General features: G+C 39.6%; 1 pseudogene; it reads right to left on the bottom strand.

Annotated features, from left to right (window-relative positions):
- Positions 1–3,669: 3,669 nt before the first annotated feature.
- Positions 3,670–3,939, bottom strand: LOC114613745 (annotated as a pseudogene).
- Positions 3,940–7,752: the final 3,813 nt, after the last annotated feature.

Genomic DNA, 7,752 nt, shown 5'->3' on the forward strand with positions numbered 1-7,752 from the left:
GAATTTCTGGGAGCCGTGTGATAGTTCAGATGTTTCAGTTCATCTCATTGAAAGTGGACTATATCACTTTTGGATTCAGTAACTAGTACCTTATTTATTTGATTCAAGTATTTCTTTTCCACTTAAAACTGTATTTTTAAGTGGGAAATACTTTACTAAATATTTTTTCTAAACCTAAACTGTGTTAATTACCTGAAGTTATTTTACTGAAACAACATAAAAGAATGCCATGATTAAACCAATTTATTCAACAGTTCTGGATAGCAGAAATTTGACATTCTAAGGGTTGAGTTCCCATGGAACACTCCCTACACGGAACTTAGTTTAATATTTCTTCCAGCTTCAGGTGGCTGTCCTCGTGTTCATCTTGTTAGTCTTCCAGTGTCTATTGTGTATGTGCATTGTTTCCCTTTGATTTTTATTTAGAGCTAAAACATTGCCCCATAGTAAATTACCACATTTCTAAATCCTAATTCCCTCTGCTAAATTATCTTCTTTCAAAATAAGATAACATTGACAAACTTCAATCATGAGGAGTTTTGTAGCGGATGGCTCATTGCTCTGCAAAGTATTACCTTGGCCTCAACTTTTCCCAGGGAATTAGGTGTTTCTATCTTTTCTTTCCATAGTGTATGGATACATTCACTGTGTCTGTTTCTTTGTCTACCTTGAAGAGTCAGATTATTTGACATATGCATGTGTACAGCAGTGGCACTGTAAAAGAAAACTTGCTTTGTAGCACCTTTATTCTGTATCTGTACACTTGAGGTAGCTCTTCCATATTAAAGTGCCTGCAAAAATTGCTTAAAGAATACACCTAGACACCTCATGAAATATATCAGGTAAAACAATACAACTCCTGCCAGTTAATTCAACTCTTCCATCCATATAAATTGGATACATTCTTGCTTGAAAGCTTGGAATATTCAGAGAAGCCACTTTATGCACAAAAGCTAACATTCTAAACTAAGAATAGATTTATATTCATAGAAAAAATGCACCATTGACCTAGAAGCTACTTAGAGGACACTTTCTTTCTAAAACAACTCACTTTATGATTAAGAAAATGTGTCCACAGTAAGAATTTGGTTATAATAAGGTCCTGTGCCCAATCAACGATAATTCTGATGTCAGACTTCGAATTCACTGGTCCATAGTTGATACTTTTTCTTCTTCTGCTTATTTACTGCAATGAATGTTAAACGTTGCATTTAAATCACGTAATAGTGAAAAATTCATCCAAATTTCTATTCAAATGCTTGAGCGATCACAAGGATAACAACAACAACAACAACAAACAAACAAACAACAACAACAGAACAAAACTTCAGTATCCATAAAGGAAAAAAATACAGTAATGTTTCCTTTGTCATGGTAACAGTACATGGGTTTGTCGTAATCGAATTTAAATTTTTATTTATTTATTTATTTATTTATTGGATGTTTTATTTACATTTCATATGTTATCCCCTTACTCCAACCCCCACCCACCAAGGAATCCCCTATCCTCTCACCCCTCCTCCTGCTTCTCTGCGGATGTACCCCTACCTACTCCCCCACTCCCACCTCCCCACCCTCAAATTCCCACCCCCTGTTATCAACTACATAAATAGTGAGCAACCAAGTTTCCTTCCCAATATTTTTATGTACAACTAATAAGTAATAGTTAATGTAAATAGGTCATTAAAGAATATTTCCTTCTGTCTAGGAACCTAACTTGTTCTTTCTTGATTGTGTTAAACAAATACATAGATGTCCACTTGACATCTATGTTTCTTGACTTATGTAATTCAGTGGAGGAAAAATTCCCATGAAGTCTAAGGAGAGAAGTCAGATGTCCTGTTGTTCTCAGGAGTATATTATTCTCTATTGTTTTGCAACAACAGTGCCATTTATTGGATTAGCTAAATGTGACGTCATCAATCTGGAGCAAAGGGCCTGTGGATGTGTAACTAATAGAAAATGTCTGGTCGTGGTGAGTGAAAAAGAGAGAAACAGAGCCATGCCCTGCTGTCTTCTTTGCCTAAGAAAAATCTGAAGACTTGTACAACAGCTGATTTCATTTTCTAGGCAGGGTTGGGATTCCTTACATCTAACAAGTACCAGGTGATGCTGAAATTCTTAGATTATAACCCAAGTCTTAGCTACCGAAGTGAATGTTTCCACAGTGGAGTAAAAAAAAGGTGCGCATAAATGTGAGGGATTGTTGAAATGAAAGCTTCAAAGAGCTTATGTATCAAATATATCAGTTGGATCATGACCAGCGCTGTCTGTTGCATTTAGCTTTGTAGAAGTCAACCAGATGTTTGTAGAGAATACAGATGTTCCTGATCCCAATCAGTCTAAGTTGTAGCCAGATATATACTTGATGCCAGACTTTGGGTATCCATTCTTGGAATGCCTGCTTGTAAAATCCCTTTTCCTACCTGTAGGTTTATATGTAAATCATTCCTCTGATTCTTTCTACGTTTATAATTCGGAAAGTTTCTTTCTGACATTCCCTTTAATACTGTTTAAGACTGAAGGAGACAGTAGAACTGTTTAGGCATCTGGGTAATGGAGGGTCCTCACTTCACTGGGCTGTACTTTATGAATACGGATGACCTAGCCATGGGATAGGGGGCAGTGGATCATTGTAAAATGTCTATCAAGGAAACTAACTTTTATTATGTCATGGTAAAAATCCTTCAAAGTCCTAGTCATGGTTGTACTCCATCATCTTTATTATTTTTACTGACATAAAAAACATCTTCTATGAAACATCCTCATAACATCAGCTTCTGCCACTTTAAACATGCTCACAACTGTCAGTTCAACCTGATGGAAGATACCGCATGGGGTCTATCTTCAGTTACTCATTTATCTTTCTTTCTTTTTTTTTAAAGTCTATCCAGCTTTATTAAAGATATTTTTCACAAACAATCATGATATTTCAGGCATGACATGGGCAGACAATCAACAATATACAAGAACTTCCTAATTCCCTTCTTATGTAGACTACCAAAATCAGAAATCCACCATAAAATCCAACAAAATCTTCATTCAATGCTTTGAAAAGAGGAAAGTAGCTTAGAGTGAGGACTGGCATTTAACATTAAGGATGTTTTTTAACAACTTTTCACAAGCCAACCCTGACTTTCAGGACATAAAAATGGCAGAAATATCTATCTGAAGATTCACAATCTTTTATAAAAGGAACTAGCACTCTTCTGAGAACACTTGATGAAGTCACTGCAAAGACCACATTGCCCAATTGACTGGAAAACCAATTTTGGGGGCCAGGTTCCAACAGGATTCTGGTTTTAAGGGAATTAAGTCTATGTTGAGGGCACAGGGAGAAGAGGATATAACAATGAATTTGGAATTTTCCCAGACCACAAGGCATTTTGTGCCTTTGTGGCTACCAAGACCAGAATATCTTTCCTGGGAGCCAACAGGAGCCTTTCAAAATTATCAAGGATTTGGTTTTCTGTCCTCAATCCAGCTTGAGAGCTATTTTGTTAGTGGCACATGATCCTTCCCCCTCAACAATGAAGCGTTCTGTATGCTAAATATATAGCTTAAAAAATGTAAAACAAAATTCTGAATTTTTTTATAAAATTTGAAAAAGAATAGTATTTCAAACTGTACAGTCACCTGAAGTACACAGTTATCAAAAATGCACACATATCACTTGGCATCTCCATCACCTTCAGCTTTCTGTGCCTGGTCTATTTTGATATCTCCATTTTCTGCAGGATTATTCTCATCCTTACCAGTGTCTGCTTTCCCCTTCTTCTTGGATACCTTCTCTCCCTTCTTTGCAGAAGCCGTTTTAGGACTGGGCTCTGGCTTTGGAGGAACAGGTTTAGCAGACAACCTTGCAGATCTTCTCTTTGGCTCATTCTTCACCTTGGCTTTGTTTCCTTTAGCATCCCTTTCAACTTTTCATTTGGCCATGGCTGCAGCAGGGGACATCAGTGCTGGTGTGGCTCTCGCTCTTGGGTTTGGTCCTTCAGGGGGTCTTCATCGCTGCTTCTTCCATCTTGTTTCTCTCAGAGAGAAAAATGTAGACTCTCACTTGTTGACCTTTTTGAGTTCTGTGGACTGTATCTTGGGTATTCTGTACATTTATTTTTTTATTTTTGGCTAATATCCACTTATTAGTGAGTACATACTGTGTATGTCCTTTTGGGTCTGAGCTACCTCACTAAGGATGACATTTTCTAGTTCCTTCTATTTGCCTGCAAAACTCAAGATGTCCTCGTTCTTAATAGCTGAGTAGTATTCCATTATGTAAATGAACCACATTTTCCAATGGGGATGGAGAAGAAATCAATCACAAGTGGGGAAGGAGGGAGGGATAGAGGGAGGGAGGGAGGGAGGGAGGGAAGGAGGGAGGGACCTGGGAGGGAAAGTGGATGGGGATTGAGGGGAGAGGAAACCTGATCTGGTTTTCGGTGAGGGAAAAGGATTGAAGCCCTGAGGGCCAGCAGAAAGAATGGAAACAGGCAACCTAGGTAGGTAGGAGGTTGACGGGACACTCCAGAATGCACCAGAGACCTGGGAGGTGAGAGACTCTCAGAACACAAAGGGAGGGATCTTAGATGAAATTAGAGTGAGGTTATAGAGCCCACCTCCAGCAGGAAGACAGGGCATCAGATGAGGGATGGTGTTGCCATCTCACAGTCAAAACTCTGACTCGTAATTGTTTCTGTCTGAAAGAACTGCAGGGATGGAAATGGTGAGGAACCTAAGGAAAAGAAGGTCCAGCGACAGGCCCAAAGTGGAATCCAGCTCAAGGTGAGGTCCCAACGCCTGACACTATTACTGAGGCTATGAAGGGCTCACAACAAGGGACCTAGCATGACTCTACTTCGGAAGACCTAACAAGCAGCTGAGAGAGTCAGATACAGATATCTGTCCCCAACCAATGGACCGGAACTGGTGACTCCTGTGATTGAATTAGGGAAAGGCTGAAAGAAGCTGGGGACAAGAGCGAGCCTGTAGGAGAACCAGCAGTTTCAATTAATCTAGACCTTGAAGATCTCTCAAATACTAGACCACCAAAAAGGCAGCATACACCAGCTGATATGAGGCCTCCAACACATATACAGCAGAGAATTGCAAGTTCTGTGTTTGATCAAAAATGATATACCTAACCCAAAAGAGACTGGAGGCCCCAGGAAATTTAGAGGTCAGGTGGGGTGGGGGTTGGAATTGGGAACAGCCTTGTGGAGATGGGGGATGGGGTGGTGGTGGGTTGAAGTTATGAGATGTGCAACAGTTGGAGGGTGGACGGGGGAGAAAATAAAATCTGGAGTGGAAAGAAAGGAAGGAAGAATGGAAGAAAGGAAGAAAGGAAGAAAGGAAGAAAGAAAGAAAGAAGGGAAGAGAAGAGAACAGAAGAGAAAAGAAAAGAAAAAAGAAAAGAAAAGAAAAAAAATGTAAACTCTGTGATCTGAGTAGGAGCTTAATTTATACCCAGGAATTGTCTGTCATAGCATATTGTAATGTTCTACTTACACAAGGCTTTGGAATCCTATGTTTGTATTATGACCCATCAGAACTGTTATTCTGAAATAAATTATTTTGTATACAAATAAAAATGATCAATCTATAAATTCCTGCTCTATGTAACAGGATGTATGTCAGGAGAAAAGTTAGAGTAAAATATCACCCACATGAGTAAGATAAGGAAGTAAAAGCCTTTTATTTTCAAATATATATGCTACTGTTAGTCATCAAATGCTTGTTTTGTTTTATATATGCTCTGTATATCTGATATTCATTTACAATTTCAATAAGGTAATGAGCACTGAGTGCACACAACAGCTTCACGGTACTTCTCACTGCATTCTCTCTGTCGCTTGCACCTGTTATCTTTTATTTTAGGTGTAAATGGACTTGAAGTGCAGAGGAGTGTCATAGCCAGCCCAGACTTGTCTAAAATCACAGTTATAATTAGCCCTGAGTCTCTGACCCCGAAGCTTATTTCTGCAGTCCGAGAGATTAAGCATAATTTATTTTATGAGTAAAATAACAATTCAATGTCATTTTACAATGGTTTCAAGTTGATCTGAAACTTAAGAATGAAGAATTGCAGTCAGACCCGTATCTCTACCACACTTGTTTATATTTGTGTGCTTTTAAAAATAACAAATGACTCACTACATTTGAAAGATAATTGAATTTATGTGAGTGCTTTAGGTTCTGCTACTGGTTTTCAAATAGCTGACAAAGATGGTATTATTTTGATACACTATAGAACATCAGTGCATAATGCAAAGGAAATTTGTATAAATTCTCTCCACAGAAATATATATATATATCGTACTTTAATTGAAATAAGTCACTGGGATAAGTGATGTTATAAACTAGAAACTATAATTTCCAATTTCACTAATTGATTTAGAACTTGATTTTGCACAATTTGACCAATGATTGATTTATACAAATGATTTATATGAATGTTATATAAATAACAATCCCAAGGTTTATAAATAGTCAAAGAAAACCCTTGGATGCCAAATAGACTGAAGAAATGATGTTCAAAAATCATGTGAGTGATGAAACTCTGGTTAAATCAATTCATACCTAATGAGAACACAAAGTTCCAACAGTTCTATGGGTTGAGACATTGGTAGGTCTGGATCAGCCCTCATTCCTTGGCAGTAGAAATGAAAAAAAAAAACAACCCACCATTTTATTTTAATGTTTAGTATAGACTTTCCACTTGACAGGATCAACAATCACCTAGGAGACTACCCTCTATGAATGTCTGTTGCGTGTAGTTTTAAAATCATGCTCCTGTCTTTGCCTGGGTGCTACCTTGCTCTGGCTCCTCCAGCCTCCCTTTTGTCCCACCTGGCTAGCTCCTGGATAGATCATAATCAGCCCCAACCCAGCTTCCTTTACTAACTGCCTTTGCTCCAGCTTGGCTCTGGTATCTGCTGCTGCCAGTCTCAACTCAGCCTCTCTCTTCCTGCCTGTTTTTGCTGTGGGAGTCTACACCTCCACCAGTCCACTCCAGGGACCCTTGCTCCAGGATAGGCCGAATTACCAGCCCACTCCTGAGACGCTAGAATCTACAGATAAAGGATACACAGACAGCTTTTGCTGTTTTAGAACTTGCCGGCTAGGCTCAGTTGCTGGGCGAAGAATCTCTTTCCTGGAAAGGAATGCTCTCGTCGATTATTCTCTGCATTTCTCCTGCCCTAAACTTAGTGGCTTGGATCAGCTAGTCCCCACCAACCTGCAGGCTCTACCTGCCCTGAGACCTTACATGACTGCTGCTTTGTTCCTTCCAAAGCACAGCAGAAAAAGCCCCTCTCTCTTTCCCTATGCTTCCTTTCTCTCTTTTTCTCTCTTTTTTTATTGGATATTTTCTTTATTTACAGTTCAAATGTTAAACTCCGTATCCCATACTGCCTCCCTGTGCTTCTATGAGAGTGTTCCACCACTCACTCGCCCACCCACACACCCACCCACTCACCCACTCACCCACTCACCCACCCACTCCTGCCTTCCCACCCTGGCATTCCCTTATACTGGGGCATTGAATCTTTAAAGGACAAAAGGCCTCTCCTCTCATTGATATCCAACACGGCCAATCGGTGCTATACTTGCGATTGGAGCCATGAGTCCCGCTGTGGGACCGTGAAAAGGATAGCTTCCTTTCTGGTAGAGCACAGGCTAGAGATGGCTGGAGACCTTGCAAGGGATGGAATACATTTCGCCAGGCTCCCAGACCCCAGGCTCCTGACACATGGC

Source organism: Grammomys surdaster, unplaced genomic scaffold (assembly GCF_004785775.1).
Source record: "Grammomys surdaster isolate TR1022 unplaced genomic scaffold, NIH_TR_1.0 126271, whole genome shotgun sequence".
NCBI classification, from domain to species: Eukaryota; Metazoa; Chordata; class Mammalia; order Rodentia; family Muridae; genus Grammomys; species Grammomys surdaster.